The sequence below is a fragment of the Oncorhynchus keta genome, chromosome 15 (assembly GCF_023373465.1).
Source record: "Oncorhynchus keta strain PuntledgeMale-10-30-2019 chromosome 15, Oket_V2, whole genome shotgun sequence".
NCBI lineage: Eukaryota > Metazoa > Chordata > Actinopteri > Salmoniformes > Salmonidae > Oncorhynchus > Oncorhynchus keta.
Window position 1 is genome coordinate 30,657,180 of NC_068435.1, and position 21,950 is coordinate 30,679,129.

Below are 21,950 nucleotides of genomic sequence, written 5' to 3' on the forward strand. Positions count from 1 at the left end.
TGCTGAGTTGCATCCAAAGAACACCATACCTACTGTGAAGCATGGGGGTGGAAACATGCTTTGGGGCTTTTTTTCTGCAAAGGGAACAGGACGACTGATCCGTGTAAAGGAAAGAATGAATGGGGCCATGTATCGTGAGATTTTAAGTGAAAACCTCCTTCCATCAGCAAGGGCATTGAATATGAAATGTGGCTGGGTCTTTCAGCATGACAATGATCCCAAACACACCACCTGAGCAACGAAGGAATGGCTTCGTAAGAAGCATTTCAAGGTCCTGGAGTGGCCTAGCCAGTCTCCAGATCTCAACCCCATAGAAAATATGGAGGGAGTTGAAAGTCCGTGTTGCCCAGCAACAGCCCCAAAACATCACTGCTCTAGAGGAGATCTGCATGGAGGAATGGGCCAAAATACCAGCAACAGTGTGTGAAAACCTTGTGAAGACTTACAGAAAACGTTTGACTTCTGTCATTGCCAACAAAGGGTATATAAGTATTGAGATAAACTTTTGTTAATGACCAAATACTTATTTTCCACCATAATTTGCAAATAAATTATTTTAAAAAATTGTCTGTCATAGTTGAAGTGTACCTATGATGAAAATTACAGGCCTCTCTCAAGTGGGAGAACTTGCACAATTGGTGGCTGACTAAATACTTTTCTGCCCAACTGTACGTGTGAATAACAGGCACAACTCCGATATAAAGTGTTTTTTTTCTCAAAGTTGCCGGGATTATTCCCTGTACACTCGTAACAACCTAAGCATTACAAAACTTCAATTCGATCAAATAAGCCACGTGTAGCTAATAAGCAATTTAAAAAAAAACTCCTTGCTTGGTGATTGAAACAAAGAAAGCCACCTGCTGGAGAAGACCAATCTTGGGCCCAGTTATACCTCTCTCTTTGCCTCTTCCTCATTTTTCTTGTAGCCCCAGACAAGCACACCTGATTCAACTTGTCAACTAATCATCAGGCCCTCAATGAGTTGAATCAGGTGGCTTTGTCCGGAGCCACAACACAAATGTGTGCTTTTGGGGGTACTTGAGGGATGTTGTTGCCGACAGTTACTGTACTGAATGTACTGCAGTTTGCTCTTATTTGTATTTAGTGTAGTCATGTGATTGGTATTTCTGTAAACCACTTCCGCTCTTCATGTAGGACTTGATTTGCTTCATGATGGATAATATGCCAACCATGAATAGAAAAATAAGCCGTTCAGTTGGGCAAACATTACAATGACAATACCGCGTGTAGATTTGACGGATTTATAGTTAATTAGATACATTAGTCACGATGATAGGGTTGGAGAAAAAAAACGGGGGAAAAAACTATAAGCTCTCCAGGAACAGGGATGGAGAGTACAATGTTCAGTACAAAAACAAAAGTTTCAGATAGAAATATCACAAATAGAGCTGACATGATTCCTTATTCTACATGTCAGAGATACATGATTGCATCTGGATCTCCAGCCCTCGAGGGCGTGATTGGTGTCAAACTTTTTCTCCAGCCCTAATGCTAACACACCTGATGAAATGATTTACATTCCAAACTGAAGATCGTGTTGATTATTGGAGTCACATCTCACTAGGCAAAAACTGGTTGAATCAACATTGTTTCCACGTGATTTCAACCCCAAAAGTTTTATTGTTGTTTTTCTATGATTAAAAGCGGGTCAAATGTCCAATGAAATAAATAAAATGCCATGGGTGTCTGTACCACGCTGTTAAATCTGCTTTAAGGAGCTAGACATGTGCCTACTGAGAATGTTGTGGTAATATTAGGTCAAAACTTAAATATAACATTCTTTAAATGTTCTGAGGACCTCCAAGACAAGGTCAAATGTATTTTGTATGAAATTCAATGGAATATTATGTTAAACCTAAAACAATGATACTATTATCGTCATACAAACGTACTTATTTAGAAATCGTGGAACATTGTGGAACATTGTGGGAATGTTCTGTGCAACTTTCGTTAATATCACAATAATATTTGTTCAACATCCCAGACAACTTCCAAAACTTAATTAAATGTTCTAGGAACCTTATAATAATTCAGCAAGCCTGTTCTGTCTACATTCTTGCAACAGTCAAACATTATCTGAATGTCAGGACAGTTTTAGTGTTTTTGGAACCTAGTCATATCCCCACAAAGTTCCCACAACCTAAAGAAATGTTTTAGGAACTTTTAAAGAACATAACAATGTGTTCTGGGAATGTTCTTCCAACATCAGGTGAATGGTTCTTGCAACCTAATAGAAGCATTGTAATAATCAGGCCAACTGGACATTCTTTGTGTTTTGGGAACATATGGTATCTTTTGTGATGTCCCCACAGTGTTCAGACCAGACGGTTCCCACAACCTAATGAAACATTCTGGGAACCTTTAAAGAACAGACGAAATGTGTTCTAGGAATGTTATTGTAACATCAGGTGAATATTTTATACAAACAAATCTCTGAAGTTGGAGTCTTATATCTCCCTCTAACTTTAAGCATCAGCTGTCTGAGTAGCTTACCGATACTGTACCTGTACCTGTACACTGTACCTGTACTCAGCCAATCTGTAAATAGCACACCCAACTACCTCATCCCCATATTATTACTTACCCTCTTGCTCTTCTGCACCCCAGTATCTGTACTTGCACATCTATCCCTCCAGTATTAATGCTAAATTGTAATTATTTTCGCCTCTAGGGCCTATTTATTGCCTACCTCCCTACTCTTCTACATTTGAACACACTGTACATAGATTTTTCTGTTTTTCTTTATTTTGTGTTATTGACTGTACGTTTGTTTATGTGTAGCTCTGTGTTGTTGTTTTTGTCGCACTGCTTTGCTTTATCTTGGCCAGGTCGCAGTTGTAAATGAAAACTAGCTCTCAACTGGCCTAACTGGTTAAATAAAGGTGAAATTAATTAAAAAAGGTTGTGCACAACATTTTAGTGAATGGTAGGATAACATTTCAAGGATATTTAATTTAAAACACATTTCTGAATGTAGAGATGTTATCTTCCTAATGTTAGATAAAACCCGAACTATAACTCATGTCATTCGGCTGTGGGGAAATCAGTCCAAATCTCTCTGGGTCCTCATTGACTCTGGGGCCGATGAGAGCTTTTTGGACGACACACTGGCTTCCGAGCTGAACATCCCCACTCAGCCCCTCTCCATTCCCATGGATGTTAGAGCACTGGACGGGCGCTCTATTGATCAGGTCACTCATAACACCACTCCCGTCAACCTACCCGTGTCTGGGAATAACAGCGAGACAATTCAATTCCTGCTCATTAAGACCTCCCAGATTCCCATGGTTTTGTGATTCTCCTGGCTCCAGCGGCACAATCCCCTCATCAACTCGTGTATGGGTGCTATCATGGGCTGCAGTCCGTTCTGCAATTGTCCATTGTCAGAAGTCGGCGCAACCTGCCCCGGGATGTCTTCCTGGGGGCTCGGAAGTTGCTCCGGACCTCTCCACCATTTCCCGCGGATTACCAGGACCTCCGGGAGGTGTTCAGAAATTCCCGGGCCACTTCCCTTCCACGGCACTGCCCCTATGATGGCGGGATTTACTACATTCCACCCGGGTATGTCTGTACTCTCTGCCGGGACCAGAGACCAAGGCTATGGAGACCTACATTGGGGACTCCCTAGCTAAGGATTTATCCATCCCTCTTCCTCTCCCGCTGGCGCAAGTTTCTTCTTCGTGGAGAAAAACGACAAGACCCTGCATCCGTGCATTGACTAACGGGGACTACTTTACTGTGAAGAACCGATATCCGCTAACACTCACTTCCTCGGCCTTCAAGCTGCTCCAGGGGGCCACTGTTTTCTTCAAGCTGGATCTACAACACGCCTACCATCTGGTGCGGTTACGAGAGGGGGACAAGTGAAATACCGCCTTCAACACGGCCAGCGGCCACTACGAATATCTGGTCATGCCCTTTGGCCTCACCAACGCCCCTGCTATGTTCCAGGCTTGGATGAATGATGTTCTCTGTGACATGCTGAACCGGTTTGTCTTCGTCTACATTGATGACATCCTCATCTTCTCCAGCTCCCCCACAAGAACACATGCACCACGTCCAACAGGTTCTTCAGCGCCTTCTGGAGAACCAGTTGTTTGTTAAGGTGGAAAAGTGCGAGTTCCATCGCTCCATCATTCCCTTTCTGGACTACATAATCTCTGATGGGAGTGTCCAGATGGATCCAGAGAAGGTGAGAGTGGTGGTGGATTGGCCTCAGCCTACATCCAGGGAGCAGCTGCAATGCTTCCTGGGGTTTGCCAACTTTTATCGCCGCTTTATCCGGCGTTACAGCACCCTGGCCTCCCCCTGTCTGTAGAAATAGTAAGTCAACTCAGGTGCCTGGTTACAGCTAACGTTAATGTAAGACAACAAGCTTGGATTCTCTCTCGTTGATAACGTTGGCTAAGTAGGTCAAAGCAATATATAACTAGGTACATCAAAAAAATAGCTAAATAACTGGCTAGCTAGCGAATGTTTTAACCCTTAATTCTAGCTAACGTTCAGCTAGTTAACATTTGCTGACTAGCAAGCCTACAGTTGTTAATGATGTCCATGTTACGTCAACCTAACGTAGCAGGAGTATAATAAATGCCTGAAACTACCTGAACCACATTCTGGTCATGACGAGAGAAAAAAACTGTCAGGGAGGTTCCCTTCTACACTATTCAACCACTTCAGTAAATGTGAAGGAGGAGTTAAGATGGAGGGCCGCCTTGATAATATTACGGATGTAAACTTCAGACTGCAAGCTAGCAAATGTGCCTTAGCTAACTGCTATATGTTTCACTGTAAACAGCGAGGCACACGTCCAAAATCAGAGGTCGTTCACAGGGTCTCTTCCTTTTCCCTTGAAAACCAGCTTTTTGCCGATGGCAACTAACTAGCTAGCTAGCTTACTAATGGTACAGTGTCCGCTACATATATCTAGTTAAGGTAGCTACAACCTGTTTATTAAATTACAATATTTCTAGAGGTATGTTCCAAATGGCACCTGACTCTCTATAGTGCACTTCTTCTGACCTGGGCCAAATACAGCAGAACAGGTTGGATGTGGGGGAATTGCTTTGCTCCCACTGTTGATACATATTATAACACAAACATTGTTTTTCCATGCAGCAGGATGGATGAAATGTCAAAGCCTTAGGAAAATAATACTACCTGAGTAAAATGAACAACATTTTTGAGGAAATATGAGAGCAGAGTACAATGTCTTAAAAAAGAGACAAATGAATGGAAAGGACCAAGGAAGTAAAAGGAAAAAGGAAAGGACAAAGGAAAGGAAAGGACAAAGGAAAGAAAAGGACAAAGGAAAGAAAAGGACAAAGGAAAGGAAATGACAAAGGAAAGGAAAGGACAAAGGAAAGAAAAGGGCAAAGGAAAGGAAATGACAAAGGAAAGGAAAGAACAAAGGGAAGGAAATGACAAAGGAAAGGAAATGACAAAGGAAAGGAAATGACAAAGGAAAGGAAAGGGCAAAGAAAAGGACAAAGGAAAGGAAATGACAAAGGAAATGAAAGGACAAAGGAAAGGAAAGGACAAAGAAAAGGACAAAGGAAAGGAAATGACAAAGGAAATGAAAGGACAAAGGAAAGGACAAAGGAAAGGAAATGACAAAGGAAAGGAAAGGACAAAGAAAAGGACAAAGGAAAGGAAATGACAAAGGAAAGGACAAAGGAAAGAAAATGAAAAAGGAAAGGAAATGACAAAGGAAAGCAAAGGACAAAGGAAAGGAAATGACAAAGGAAATGAAAGGACAAAGGAAACGAAATGACAAAGGAAAGGAAAGGACAAAGGAAATGACAAAGGAAAGGAAAGGACAAAGAAAAGGGCAAAGGAAAGGAAATGACAAAGGAAAGGAAAGGACAAAGAAAAGGACAAAGGAAAGGAAATGACAAAGGAAAGGAAATGACAAAGGAAAGGAACGGAAAGGAAATGAAAGGACAAAGGAAAGGAACTGACAAAGGAAATGAAAGGACAAATGAAAGGACAAAGGAAAGGACAAAGGAAAGGAACTGACAAAGGAAATGAAAGGACAAATGAAAGGACAAAGGAAAGGACAAAGGACAGAAAAACAAATTTCTTTCATCCAACTTGAAAGTTTCTATCACATTATTCAGAATACCTACAAAAGAAAACACGCTGAGCATTTTTTATATGGAAACACATTTGATATCAACCAATAACAACGGAGAAACATCTAAATAAGTATTTCTGATAACCGATCTTTGTTTGTGTTTAATCATTGTTAGGCAGTTATGGCTGATGAATAGAAAATAAACAGCAAATTTAGTTTATGTCTGAAGCCAAAAAAGACAAAAAATTCCAAAGCTAATTTGACCTAGGTTTTTTAGCATACGCAGCTTCACAACTTGTTAGTGCATAGGTCAAATTATTTTTTGAATTTCCTACCCTTTTCTGCTTCAGACAAAGCTAAATATTTCACGTAAAATAAAAATAAAAATGTGTAATCATAAAACAAATACAAATAAATATTGCTGGTGAGAGAATACCTCTAATGTGATACATACAGCGGCAGCGTAGCCTAGTGGTTAGAGCACATATGTCAGAGTCAAGGCCCGCGGGCCACATCCGGCCCGCGAGAAGGTTTTTTACGGCCCCTGGGATGATCTTGATTTATTATTAGAACCGGCCCGCAGACCGCAGCAAGCCGGCAGCCCGCAGATCTTTTACACGCACCAATACTACATTTCCCACAATGCAACGGTGACGCACCGAGCAGTAGGCTGCTTCATTTCAATATTTATTGGCACAGCAGTTGTCAGCATCACAGTAAAATTAACTTTCAGATACCCATCAAAAATGGCAAAACGGAAGGTGGACACTGAGAACCGGGGTTTCAAACAAGGTGGGAGTCGGAGTATTTGTTCACGGAGGTAGCTGGAAAACCTGTGTGTCTTCTGTGTGGAGAAAGTGTGGCGGTACTGAAAGAGTATAATCTGAGACGACATTATGAAACGAAACACGCGGACAAAAACAAGAATATGGACATGGAACAAAGGCTACAAAAGGCAGAGGAATTAAAACGAGGCCTCAAATCTCGACAGGCTCTGTTCAAAAAAGCCAAATCACAAGGCCAGGCTGCTGTCAAGGCCAGTTTTATTTTGGCAGAAGAGATCGCTAAATCAGCCCGGCCATTTACGGAGGGGATTTCATCAAAAACTGCATGATTAAAGTTTGTGACGAAGTTTGCCCAGAAAAAAGGCAACTCTTTTTAAATGTGAGTCTGAGCAGAAACACCATTGCCGAGAGAGTAGACCAGTTGTCCATCAATCTAAAAGAGCAGCTTGTGAAAAAGGGAAAAGATTTCATTGCATATTCCTTGGCTGTGGATGAGAGCACCGACATTTCTGACATTGCCCAGTTGTCAATTTTCATCCGCGGAGTGGACTCCAGCCTAAGCGTGACAGAGGAGTTTTTGGCTTTACGTCCTATGCATGGCACAACTACGGGGCATGATTTGTATGAAGAGGTGTCAAGATGTGTAAATGAGATGGAGCTGCCTTGGGAAAAACTCGTGGGTTTGACAACCGACGGAGCACCTGCGATGTGTGGACACAGGAGCGGACTGGTGGCGAAGATACGGGAAAAGATGCAAGAGGAAAACGCGACAGGTGAGCTGACAGCTTATCATTGTATCATACACCAGGAAGCGTTGTGCGGTAAAGCCTTGAAAATGGAGCATGTAATGAGCATCATCACGCGCACAGTTAACTTTATCAGAGCCAAAGGTTTGAATCACCGCCAGTTCAAGGCATTTCTGACGGAGTTAGAAACGGAGCATGGTGATTTGCCTTATCACACAGAGGTGCGATGGCTAAGCCAGGGAAAGGTGCTTCAAAGATGTTTCGAGCTTCGTGAGGAGATTTGTCTGTTCTTGGACAGCAAAGGGAAAGACACAACACAACTCCGAGACGAAATGTTTCTGTGTGAAATGGCTTTTCTGTGTGACATTACGAGTCATCTGAATGCAATGAACTTGCAGCTGCAGGGTCGGGATCGTGTCATTTCTGATATGTACAGTACAGTGAAGGCATTTAAAACCAAACTGACTCTGTGGGAGACGCAGATGCGGAAAGAAAATTTGAGCCACTTTCCCAGCTGCCAGACCATGAAAGAGAAGCTCTCTACCAGTGCGTTCCCGAGCGCACAGTTGGCTGATAAAATAGGTATGCTTGCCGCTGACTTTCGACGCCGATTTGCTGACTTTGAAGCACAAAAAAGCAGGTTGGAACTGCTCGGTAACCCATTTGCTGTTGACGTGGAAAGCTCACCACCAAACCTCCAAATGGAGTTGATTGACCTCCAATGCAATGATGCACTGAGGGCAAAATATGCGGCAGTGGGTGCTGCGGAGTTCGCCCGTTTCCTCCCCGACACAATGCCCCAGCTGCGCATCCAGGCTGCTCAAACGTTGTCTATGTTTGGCAGCACATACCTGTGTGAACAACTGTTTTCTTTGATGAACTTGAACAAAACATCACACAGAAGTCGACTTACTGCTGAACACCTCCACTCAATTCTGAGGATTTCCTCAGCTCAGAGCCTTACCCCGAACATTGATGAACTTGTGGAAAAGATGGGACACCACCAAGTATCACCCTCAACCTCAAACAAGTGAACATTACTGTGCAATCACATATTTAGAGTTTTTACTCAGTTCAAGTTTAAAAGTTAAAGTTTAATATTTGTTTTCACTGCATGTTACTTCTCCTTAAACAAAGTGTTGTTTTTGATTAATAGATTTTTGCACTTTATTTTATTGTATTTCAATCCAATTATATTTTAAAAATATTTCAGTTGAGTGGATGATAGAAAATTGCTATTATTGTTTTTTTCTTTGAAGTAAATTTAGCCCACTTTTGCTAAAATAGAAAATATAGGCTACTGATGGTGCCTTGAATACCGGTTTCTTTCATTTAATGTTCATGTTATGGGGATTTTTATATAAAGGAAATTTGTCTTTTGTGTCTGTTGAAAATTAAAGATTACTGACAGAGCCATAAGAAAATATTGCTTTATTTATCTGATCATATTGGAATATATTTGTTAGGTTTTCAGTAGGTTCAATTAGGTTCACTAGACTATATGCGTCATTAAAAAAATTTTCAATGAACATTCGAACAGTCCGGCCCTCGGCTTGTAGCTAAATTTTTTATTTGGCCCTCCGTCCATTTGACTTTGACACCCCTGGGTTAGAGCGTTGGACTAGTAACCGTAACCAGAAGGTTGTGAGTTCAAACCCCCGAGCTGACAAGGTACAAATCTGTCGTTCTGCCCCTGAACAGGCAGTTAACCCACTGTTCCCAGGCCATCATTGAAAATAAGAATGTGTTCTTAACTGACTTGCCTGGTTAAATAAAGGTAAAATAAAAAAATACAATACTTCCATTCACAAATTAAATTTTGATGGTGGTCCTATCTTTATTAATTTATACCAGATGTATGTTGTGAATAAACATTTAAATGAGAGTGAAGGGAACCCTTGAAGGAGCTATTTCCTTGAGGGCGCCAGACACTTAAGTTAGCAAAATAAGTTTGAAGGCTTTTAGGTTTGCCAGCACTGGTTTCATGTTATTAAGACCGCTATAGATTCAAAGCATATGCAAGCTGGTCAATATCATATTAAATCCATAATAATCATTTAACTTTCCTTCAAAAAAATTGCAGGATTAAAGCTTGAAAAAGACAGAAAGGCCAGCACACTTGTCACGCCCTGACCATAGAGAGCCTTAGGGTGGGTACTCTAGGGTGGGTACTCTAGGTTGTTTATTTCTAGGGTGGGTACTCTAGGTTGTTTATTTCTAGGTTGGCCTGGTATGGTTCCCAATCAGAGGCAGCTGTTTATCGATGTCTCTTATTGAGGATCATATTTAGGCAGCCATTTTCCCACTGTGTTTTGTGGGATCTTGTTTATGTGTACTTGCCAGTGAGCACTTATAGTGGCAAAATAATTCAAATTTAGCATTAACACTGGAGTGATAGATGTGCAGATGATGATGTGCGAGTAGAGATACTGGGGTGCATAAGAGCAAAAGAATAACAGTATGGGGATGAGGTGGTTTGGTGGACTATTTACAGATGGGCTGTGTACAGGAGCAGTGATCGGTCAGCTGCTCTGACAGCTGATGCTTATAGTTAGTGAGGGAGATATAAGTCTTTAGCTTCAGTGAATTTTGCAATTCGTTCCAGTCATTGGCAGCAGAGAACTGGAAGGAAAGGCGGCCAAAGGAGGTGTTGGCTTTGGGGATGACCAGTGAAATATACCTGCTGGAGCACAGCTATGGTGACCAGTGAGCTGAGATAAGGCGGGGCTTTACCTATAGCAAAGACTTATAGATGACCTGGAGCCAGTGGGTTTGGGACAGATACAGTGGGGCAAAAAAGTATTTAGTCAGCCACCAATTGTGCAAGTTCTCCCACTTACAAAGATGAGAGAGGCCTGTAATTTAGCCGGCTTCATGGCACTTGGCTCGATGCCCACTCTAGCCCGGCCGATACGCGGAGCTGATATGTACCGCACCGGGCTATGCACCCGTCCTGGGGACACCGTGCGCTCCACAGCATAACACGGTGCCTGCCCGGTCTCTCTCGCCCTCCGGTAAGCACAGGAAGTTGGCACAGGTCTCCTACCTGGCTTCGCCATACTTCCTGTGTGCCACCCCCCAAGACATTTTTGGGGCTGACTCTCGGGCTTCCATCCACGCCGCCGTGCTGCCTCCTCATACCAGCGCCTCTCCGCCTTCCCCGCCTCCAGCTCTTCTTTGGGGCGGCGATATTCTCCTGGCTGTGCCCAAGGTCCTTTTCCGTCCAACTCTTCCTCCCATGTCCAGTCCTCCTTGCGCTGCTCCTGCTGCCGCTGCCTGTCACCACACCGCTTGGTCCTGTTTTGGTGGGTGGCTCTGTAACGGGATTCTTCCTGGGAAGGAGAGGCGGACCAAAATGCAGCGTGGTTGAAGTTCATGTTTTTTAATAAGAAAACTAAACATGAACATAATACAAAACAATAAACGTGGAAAACCCGAAACAGCCCTATCTGGTGCAACAAACACAAAGACAGGAAACAACCACCCACAAAATCCAACACAAAACAGGCTATCTAAATATAGCTCCCAATCAGAGACAATGACTAACACCTGCCTCTGATTGAGAACCATATCAGGCCCGAACACAGAAACACATAAACAGACAAACAAGACATCCGATATAGAATGCCCACTCAGATCACACCCTGACCAAACAAAACATAGAAACATACAAAGCAAACTATGATCAGTGTGGGACATTAAGTACATTTGAGCAATTCCATTTACTTTTGATACTTAAGAACACTAGAGGTCAAAAGTTTTAGAACAGCTACTCATTTAAGGGTTTTTCTTTATTTTTAATATTTTCTACATTGTAGAATAATAGTGAAGACATCAACACCATGAAATAACGCATATAGAATCATGTAGTAACCAAAAAGTGTTAAACTAATCAAAATAGATTTGATATTCTTTAAAAAGCCACCCCTTGCCTTGATGACCGCTTTGCACACTCTTGGCATTCTCTCATCCAGCTTCATCTGTAATGCTTTTCAACAGTCTTGAAGGAGTTCCCACATATCCTGAGCTCTTGTTGGCTGCTTTTAATTCACTCTGCAGTCCGACTCATCCCAAACCATCGAGATTTGGTTGAGATCAGGGTATGGTGGAGGCCAGGTCATCTGATGCAGCACTCCATCACTCTCCTTCATTGTCCTGTTGAAAAGCAAATGATAGTCCCACTAAGCCAAAACCAGATGGGATGCTGTATCGCTGCAGAATGCTGTGGTAGCCATGCTGGTTAAGTATGAATTGAATTCTAAATAAATCACAGACAGTGTCACCATCAAAGAACCCCCACACCATCACACCTTCTCCTCCTTGCTTTACCGTTGGAAATATACATTTGGAGATCATCCATTTCACCCACACCGCATCTCACAAAGAAAGGGCGGTTGGAACCAAAAATCTAAAATTTGTCAAAAATGTCAATTGCTCGTGTTTCTTTGGCCAAGCAAGTATCTTCTTTGCAGCAATTTGACCATGAATGCCTCATTCACAGTCTCCTCTGAACAGTTGATGTTGAGATGTGTCTGTTACTTGAACTCTGTGAAGCATTTATTTGGGTCTGAGGCTGGTAACTTTAATGAACTTATCCTCTGCATCAGAGGTAACTCTGGATCTTCCATTCCTGTGGCAGTCCTCATGAGCCAGTTCCATCATAGAGCTTGATGCACTTGAAGAAACATTCAAAGTTCTTGTCATTTCCCCCATTGACTGACCTTCATGTCTTAAAGTAATGATGAACTGTCATTTCTCTTTGCTTATTTGAGCTGTTCTTGGACTTGGACTTGGACTTGGTGACTATCTCTTGAAGCTGATTGAGAGAATGCCAAGAGTGTGCAAACCTGTTATGAAGGCACGGGTGGCTATTTGAAGAATCTCAAATATAAATTGTGTTTTAATTGTTGAAAACTTGATTTCATATGTGTTATTTCACCGTTTTGATGTCTTCAATATTATTTTACAATGTAGAAACTGGTAAAAATAAAGACAAACCCTTGAATGAGTAGGTAGTATGTTTTTTGTTGTTGTTGATAAAAACAAATACTTTTAGACTTTTACCCAAGTAGTATTTTACTGGGTGACTTTCACTTTTACTTCAGTCATTTTCTATTTTCTTTACTTTTACTCAAGTATGACTATTGAGTACTTGTTCTACCACTGGTGTATGTGTGTGTGTGTGTGTGTGTGTGTGTGTGTGTGTGTGTGTGTGTGTGTGTGTGTGTGTGTGTGTGTGTGTGTGTGTGTGTGTGTGTGTGTGTGTGTGTGTGTGTGTGTGTGTGTGTGTGTGTGGAAAGGGAGGGGGAGGGAGGGAAAGTGGAGGAGGGAGGGATCAGGGAGGGAGGCAGCAACACAGTGGGAGAACTATCCCGTGCCAGAACTTGTGGCGGCTGCAGCAGCGAGCAGCCTCGTCTGACTGGAGGAAGTGTGTTGAGGGTTGATGGGAGCAGAGCAGCAGTTCAGGCACAGAGCAGAGTTTCCATTTTAATATTAGTTTACAATGTAGAAACTAGTAAAAATAAAGAAAACCCCTTGAATGAGTAGGTAGTATGTTTTTTGTTGTTGTTGATAAAACAAATACTTTTAGACTTTTACCCAAGTAGTATTTTACTGGGTGACTTTCACTTTTACTTCAGTCATTTTCTATTAAGGTACCTTTACTTTTACTCAAGTATGACTATTGAGTACTTTTTCCACCACTGGTGTATATGTGTGTGTGTGTGTGTGTGTGTGTGTGTGTGTGTGTGTGTGTGTGTGTGTGTGTGTGTGTGTGTGTGTGTGTGTGTGTGTGTGTGTGTGTGTGTGTGTGTGTGTGTGTGTGTGTGTGTGTGTGTGTGGAAAGGGAGGGGGAGGGAGGGAAAGTGGAGGAGGGAGGGATCAGGGAGGGAGGCAGCAACACAGTGGGAGAACTATCCCGTGCCAGAACTTGTGGCGGCTGCAGCAGCTAGCAGCCTCGTCTGACTGGAGAAAGTGTGTTGAGGGTTGATGGGAGCAGAGCTTCCATTTTACCACGGCCTGCAGCAGCCAACAGCCAGTGGTAGGAGCCAGCAGCAACAGCCAGTAGTCGGAGCCAGCAGCAACAGCCAGTAGTAGGAGCCAGCAACAACAGCCAGTAGTAGGAGCCAGCAGCAACAGCCAGTAGTAGGAGCCAGCAGCAACAGCCAGTAGTAGGAGCCAGCAGCAACAGCCTGGGAGGGAGAAGCAACAGCCAGTAGTAGGAGCCAGCAGCAACAGCCAGTAGTAGGAGCCAGCAACAACAGCCAGTAGTAGGAGCCAGCAGCGACAGCCTGGGAGGGAGCAGCAGTGGGGGCAGCAGAGCCTGAACAAAGTGAGCTCACAGAAGAAGTGCCTCTAATCACTGCATTCCAGCAGAGGAGAGCCAGTCAACTTCCTCTAAGCCTGTGTGACGGGCAGAGAGCTATTTTACTCGTCTTCACCTGGACTGGACTTTACCCACCTCTCCCTAGCAGTGTCTGACTGACGAAGGATTTTAAAGAAAGGAGGAAAATAAAAGTGACTTTCTTTGGTTCTAAAACGGTAAGGTTTGGTGTTTTGCAGTTGTTTGTAGTGCTATACTTGCAGGGGAGCTGGTTTCAGTGTTGTGCTAGTTCATCAAAGTAGTTCTGGAGTAGTTTCATGGAGTCTGGGGAAGTTTTAACCTGTGGTTCAGGCACATTTCGCTTCGGGGAATTGATTCAAAATACCAGGCGGGATTCAGGATAGAGAGAGAAGTGGGTTATTACCGGTGTCATTCAAACTACAAGCAGTGTGGTTGTGATTTGTTTGAATTCGACAGTGAGTGTAGTTCATTAAAAACCATGATCTCCTCATCAAGCTTTGGCTGCAGCTTTTCACACAGTGAGAGAATTGCACAACTGTAAATGTCCTATTTGTTGAGCCGTCTTTTGCATTGGTTTGGGTCTCCATGGTTTTTGGGGCTTTGCTGTGCTGGAGACCTTTATAATGTGAAACATATGGGGCCATTCCAGAGGTAGCATAGGCCTCACATAGCTCTATGAGTCTTGCATTTAAAAACACCTTTTTTCCACCTCTTTTGTTGAATGGCTGGTCTGCAGGGGAAAAAAAATATGGGGAGAGACAGAGACAGAGAGAGAGAGAGTGAAAGAGAGAAAAAAAACAAGTTCAACTCTTCAAGCCACAGCTGCTGTGTGGTATTTGAGGCCTCAGGCCCATTGTTGATGACATGTACAAGAGTCCCTCTTACCTCACATAGGCTACACCCTGCCTCCTTACCGGTGTCTAGATCCCTCCCCTTTATCTCCTTAAAAGTCTGGATCCAGACACACACACCTGCATTTACACCTTCGTATCTATAAAACAATCCGAAGAAAAGCTCTAATGCATCATGGACACACATTAGAACACATGTAACAGTATAACTTTAGACCGTCCCCTCGCCCATACCCGGACACGAACCAGGGAGCCTCTGCATACATCAACAACAGTCACCCACGAAGCATCGTTACCCATCGCTCCACAAAAGCCCATGCAGTGCATGGGGAACCACTACTTCAAGGTCTCAGAGCAAGTTAAGTCACCGATTGAAACGCCATTTAGCGCGCACCACCGCTAACTAGCTAGCCGTTTCACATCCGTTATACACACACATCAAGATGTTTTTTCAACTATCAGGTGTGAAATGTGAAACGAGTGTAGAAAGAAGTTAGAAAACACATGAGTTCTCTTATCTTCTCTGTCTCTCTCTTTCCTTTGATAAATAGGCGGCAATTACAAAAACGGATTAGTAGGACCTCGTGGTTTGGACAGGTGGGTTGGCAAATGGCTGGTGTGTGTGTACAGCAAGCTAAGCTTAACAGGGCATTCTGTTCTTCACACGGCACAGACTGACTGTCGGTCTGAGGGCTGCTGGGGCAGTATTGTGTGTCACAGAAATGAAATATATCTCTTTTGTAGCCACACAGCACACATATGTAAGCCATTAGCTAGAGCGAAGAGAAGGAGAGAGAGAAAGAGAGAAAGTAAGTGAAAGAGAGGGATAGAGAGAAAGAGAAATAGAGGGAGGAGAGATAAAGTGGGAGTGTAATTCATTTTGGAACACATTCCTCTATGACCTTGGGAACGAAGGCGGTAATTAGGTGGTGCTTTAGGAGCCTGGTGGGTGCTGCTGTCACACACAGATTCCACTGAATTATTTATTTAGGTTCTTCTGTGGGGTTTTTTAAATATATATTTTTTAAATTGCTATGTTAGTTAACCCCTCCCTCTTCGGAGGACAAATATCGTAGTTTTTTTTTGTTGTTGCTTTTTTGCTACACATACAGTGGGGAGAACAAGTATTTGATACACTGCCAATTTTGCAGGTTTTCCTACTTACAAAGCATGTAGAGGTCTGTAATTTTTATCACAGGTACACTTCAACTGTGAGACAGAATCTAAAAGAAAAATCCAGAAAATCACATTGTATGATTTGTAAGTAATTAATTTGCATTTTATTGCATGACATAAGTATTTGATCACCTACCTGTTAGTTTTTCTTTAAGAACCCCTCATGTTCTCCACTCATTACCTGTATTAACTGCACCTGTTTGAACTCGTTACCTGTATAAAAGACACCTGTCCACACACTCAATCAAACAGACTCCAACCTCTCCACAATGGCCAAGACCAGGGAGCTGTGTAAGGACATCAGGGATAAAATTGTAGACCTGCCCAAGGCTGGGATGGGCTACAGGACAATAGGCAAGCAGCTTGGTGAGAAGGCAACAACTGTTGGCGCAATCATTAGAAAATGGAAGAAGTTCAAGATCACGGTCAATCACCCTCGGTCTGGGGCTCCATGCAAGATCTCACCTCGTGGGGCACCAATGATCCTGAGGAAGGTGAGGGATCAGGCCAGAACTACACGGCAGGACCTGGTCAATGACCTGAAGAGAGCTGGGACCACAGTCTCAAAGAAAACCATTAGTAACACACTACGCCATCATGGATAAAAATCCTGCAGCGCACGCAAGGTCCCCCTGCTCAAGCCAGCGCATGTCCAGGCCCGTCTGAAGGTTGCCAATGACCATCTGGATGATCCAGAGGAGGATTGAGAGAAGGTGATGTGGTCTGATGAGACAAAAATAGAGCTTTTTGGTCTAAACTCCACTCGCCGTGTTTGGAGGAAGAAGAAGAATGAGTACAACCACAAGAACAACATCCAAACTGTGAAGCATGGAGGTGGAAACATCATTCTTTAGGGATGCTTTTCTGCAAAGGGGACATATGAGATGGATAATGTAGGGTAAGTAACATTATATAAGGTAGCATTGTTTAAAGTGGCTAGTGATATATTTACATCATTTCCCATCAATTCCCATTATTAAAGTGGCTGGAGTTGAGTCAGTGTCAATGTCAGTGTGTTGGCAGCAGCCACTCAATGTTAGTGGTGGCTGTTTAACAGTCTGATGGCCTTGAGATAGAAGCTGTTTTTCAGTCTCTCGGTCCCAGCTTTGATGCACCTGTACTGACCTCGCCTTCTGGATGATAGCGGGGTGAACAGGCAGTGGCTCGGGTGGTTGATGTCCTTGATGATCTTTATGGCCTTCCTGTAACATCGGGTGGTGTAGGTGTCCTGGAGGGCAGGTAGTTTGCCCCCGGTGATGCGTTGTGCAGACCTCACCACCCTCTGGAGAGCCTTACGGTTGAGGGCGGAGCAGTTGCCGTACCAGGCGGTGATACAGCCCGCCAGGATGCTCTCGATTGTGCATCTGTAGAAGTTTGTGAGTGCTTTTGGTGACAAGCCAAATTTCTTCAGCCTCCTGAGGTTGAAGAGGCGCTGCTGCGCCTTCTTCACGATGCTGTCTGTGTGAGTGGACCAATTCAGTTTGTCTGTGATGTGTATGCTGAGGAAATTAAAACTTGCTACCCTCTCCACTACTGTTCCATCGATGTCGATAGGGGGGTGTTCCCTCTGCTGTTTCCTGAAGTCCACAATCATCTCCTTAGTTTTGTTGACGTTGAGTGTGAGGTTATTTTCCTGACACCACACTCCGAGGGCCCTCACCTCCTCCCTGTAGGCCGTATACCTCCCTCCTCCCATATACCTCCTTCCCTCAGTAAGAGCATTGAAGATAGGTAGTGGCTGGGTCTTCCAGCATGACAACGACCCGAAACACACAGCCAGGGCAACTAAGGAGTGGCTCTGTAAGAAGCATCTCAAGGTCCTGGAGTGGCCTAGCCTGTCTCCAGACCTGAACCCAATAGAAAATCTTTATTACCCAGCGACAGCCCCGAAACCTGAAGGATCTGGAGAAGGTCTGTATGGAGGAGTGGGCCAAAATCCCTGCTGCGGTGTGTGCAAACCTGGTCAAGAACTACAGGAAACTTATGATCTCTGTAATTGCGAACAAAGGTTTCTGTACCAAATATTAAGTTCTGCTTTTCTGATGTATCAAATACTTATGTCATGCAATAAAATGGTAATTAATTACTTAATAATCATACAATGTGATTTTCTGGATTTTTGTTTTAGATTCCGTCTCGCACAGTTGAAGTGTACCTATGATAAAAAATTACAGACCTCTACATGCTTTGTAAGTAGGAAAACCTGCAAAATCGGCAGTGTATCAAATACTCGTTCTCCCCACTGTACATACATTTTACCTATACATTTGACATACTCTTTTAACATATACATTTCAAATACATGCTACTTTTATATATAACAATAATACATTACCAAACAAACTCTTTAATCCCAACTCTCAGCCACTCTCAGCCCATCCCACCTATCACCATAGACCAACCCTCAGCCACTCTCAACCCATCCCACCTATCACCTCAGACCACCCCTCAGCCACTCTCAGCCCATCCCACCTATCACCGTAGACCAACCCTCAGCCACTCTCAGCCCATCCCACCTATCACCATAGACCAACCCTCAGCCACTCTCAGCCCATCCCACCTATCACCATAGACCAACCCTCAGCCACTCTCAGCCCATCCCACCTATCACCATAGACCAACCCTCAGCCACTCTCAACCCATCCCACCTATCACCTCAGACCACCCCTCAGCCACTCTCAGCCCATCCCACCTATCACCGTAGACCAACCCTCAGCCACTCTCAGCCCATCCCACCTATCACCATAGACCAACCCTCAGCCACTCTCAGCCCATCCCACCTATCACCGTAGACCAACCCTCAGCCACTCTCAGCCCATCCCACCTATCACCGTAGACCAACCCTCAGCCACTCTCAGCCCATCCCACCTATCACCATAGACCAACCCTCAGCCACTCTCAGCCCATCCCACCTATCACCGTAGACCAACCCTCAGCCACTCTCAGCCCATCCCACCTATCACCATAGGCCAACCCTCAGCCACTCTCTGCCCATCCCACCTATCACCGTAGACCAACCCTCAGCCACTCTCAGCCCATCCCACCTATCACCATAGACCAACCCTCAGCCACTCTCAGCCCATCCCACCTATCACCGTAGACCAACCCTCAGCCACTCTCAGCCCATCCCACCTATCACCATAGGCCAACCCTCAGCCACTCTCAGCCCATCCCACCTATCAGCATAGACCGCCCTTGTTTGGTTTCCATGTGCCATATATTTTTCAATTGTGCTGTGATTATTTACAACATTTTTGAATCGTTCTAATCGTATATTATCCACAGATTGTGAGCTAACGAAGAAAACCTTTCCTACGAGTATTATTATATTATTTATTGACTGACTATGGCTTTCTAGATTTGCTCAACACTGCTATTTGTAAGGTTCATTTTAAGTGCATGTTGTGATTTTTTAACCATTCCTGAACCTGCGACCAGAAACAAGCTACATAGGGGCAATAGCAGAATAAATTATCCATTGATTCTGTCTCTTCACAGCAAAATCTACGAACTTGAGATTGTTGTACTGTTTTGTTGGTGGCAAGAATTGTATATAATAATGTATATTGAATAACTCTAATTGTTGAGTCAAGTGTAGTTTTTTTGTACCAGTTCATAAACCATATGCCATGGAATTGGTACATCAAAAATCTCATCCAATTTACTTTGCAACCTGTATGGCGTGGCTGTCAATCTTTTTGTCCTCAGATGAAACGGGTATATTTTTCTATTTATGCCTGTTCCTTTCAGACAATTTGTCTTTAATATATGGCAGGATAACAAGTTCCCTACCTTCTCCCTTTTCCACTTGCCTCCTCCATTTTTGTGGTAGTGCTGCAATCAGTTGATTGTACATTTGGATTGAGCAGATATTCCCAATTATTTTTGAACTGCATATGTGACATAACTCCTCCATTTTTATTCATAATATCATTAATAAATATAATACCATTTTTAAACTAGAATTTTTCCATAAAGAATGTTTTTTTATTAATCAAAATATTTGATTTTAACCGTAATATTTGTTGTAATATCTTTTCTTTTCTGGTTCTTCTGTGTTGAATGAGGGTCAAAGCCACAGTGCAGCTTTCTTTTTGCAACAGATTCCTCGGTTTTGTTTATTTCGGTTCTTCGGTGTTGAATGGGCATCAAAGCCACAGTGTAAACCTATCGAGCGAGACAGGAAACGGGCAGAAGCCACAGTGTAAACCTATCGAGCGAGACAGGAAACGGGCAGAAGCCACAGTGTAAACCTATCGAGCGAGACAGGAAACGGGCAGAAGCCACAGTGTAAACCTATCGAGCGAGACAGGAAACGGGCAGAAGACACAGTGTAAACCTATCGAGCGAGACAGGAAACAGGCAGAAGCCACAGTGTAACCCCATCGAGCGAGACAGGAAATGGGCAGAAGACACAGTGTCAACCTATCGAGCGAGACAAGAAACGGGCAGAACAAACTGTGGCCTATTCTCTTCTCCCCAAAGCTACTTCATCCACCCAGCCTGTCATGTCATGGTGGGAGATGTTATCCCTTCTACTGTTTGAAGCGTGCTGCTGCTTTCTATCCATGCCAAGCTGTCTGAGTGACTGATGGGAATCAGGGAGGGTTATTAGATGGCGTCCAGATTGAATGCTAAATACCTTCGGGAGCCCACAGTCTCTGCAAACTAGCCGTAGGAAGGATAATTGATCTACTGCACCACAAGCAAAGAACATGCAGTGCTGAGTTGAAAAGATGAACTTCATCCATTCACAACTACAGCTCAAACCCCCCCTCCCCACACACACACACACCGTAACAATATCCCGGTAAGCAGCTAGACTTCCTGAAGCGTTTACGACACGTTTGGTGTGGCTGAGGGTCAAAGACAAACAGCTTAGAAGATCATTCATGTGTACCTGTAACTTCGGGATAAGGATTGGCTCTAAGGGCTGGTTCGGTCGGGCTGGGGTGCGAAGCGGGGCTGGGCTCGAGCCGCGGCTGGGGGAGCAGTTGCTCCGCCTCCCTTCTCTCGCCACCGCTGGAAGTTGTGCGGCCCATCTCGTGGGCTCTCGTTTGTGGTCTCACAAGGGGCTGCTTATGGGGGTTCATTGGGGTGGTGTCCGTCTGCGTTCTGAAGGTGATTCGGTGGGGGTTGGGTTGGTGGTTGGCAGTGGCGACTCTGGACGCGTGCCGGGCCCTTCTCGCGGATCTCCCCAGCTACGGTGCTCGTTGGCCTCAGGCAGGTTGCCTCGGCCGGCGCCTAGCAGCTGACTTAGAACTGGTGCGGACCAGGGGAATCTGACTGTTTAATTAAAACAAAGCATCGCGAAGGCCCAAGGTGGGTGATGACGCGATGTGATTTCTGCCCAGTGCTCTGAATGTCAAAGTGAAGAAATTCAATGAAGCGCAGGTAAACGGCGGGAGTAACTATGACTCTCTTAGAGACAAGCCCTGGAAGATAGTGGAGCGTGGGCAAACAAACTCAATACAATACAAGAAAAGGGAACTAAAAACCGAAATGAAATCGGCAGACGACCCGAGGGCCTCAACATAATATAACTACTAATATGTATATATATACTGGGCAAAAAATGTATAAACAAAGGGGCCTCTAAACAAGACCCCAGCACCCATTAATGGAGATGAGTACAAAGATAAGTTTAAGGCCCAAGCTTTGGGGCCGTGCCAGCGGTTAAAATGTAAATATAGCACCTGGCTGCCGGGCTAAGCACACTGACTCCCAGAGAGACAGTAGGCTCCGTGTGGCTGGTTTATACATTGGTCCACAGCATGGCCAAGTCCTCCCATGCTGAGCTGTACTGAGCCATATCCCCCCTGCAGCAATATCACATTAGTTTCCCTATTTCTTTTTTAAATAGAAGTATGGCACGTTTGACTCATTCATAACATACTAAACTTAGGCCATGGTGGAAAGGCTGACTTTGTACTTTATTGACTATAGATTTGG

General features: G+C 43.9%; 2 protein-coding genes across 3 annotated transcripts in view; one reads left to right on the plus strand and one right to left on the minus strand.

Moving 5' to 3' along the window:
* LOC118394762 (solute carrier family 22 member 23-like) overlaps window positions 1–21,950 on the minus strand; it is a 457,726-nt gene that overhangs the window by 107,237 nt on the left and 328,539 nt on the right. The gene's annotated exons all lie outside the window — the stretch shown is intronic.
* LOC118394764 (tensin-3-like) overlaps window positions 13,580–21,950 on the plus strand; it is a 79,289-nt gene continuing 70,918 nt past the window's right edge. For both annotated transcript variants that reach the window (XM_035788293.2, XM_035788294.2), the window contains exon 1: window positions 13,580–14,168. The gene's annotated coding sequence lies outside the window, so the exon portion shown is untranslated. The remainder of the gene's footprint in view (window positions 14,169–21,950) is intronic.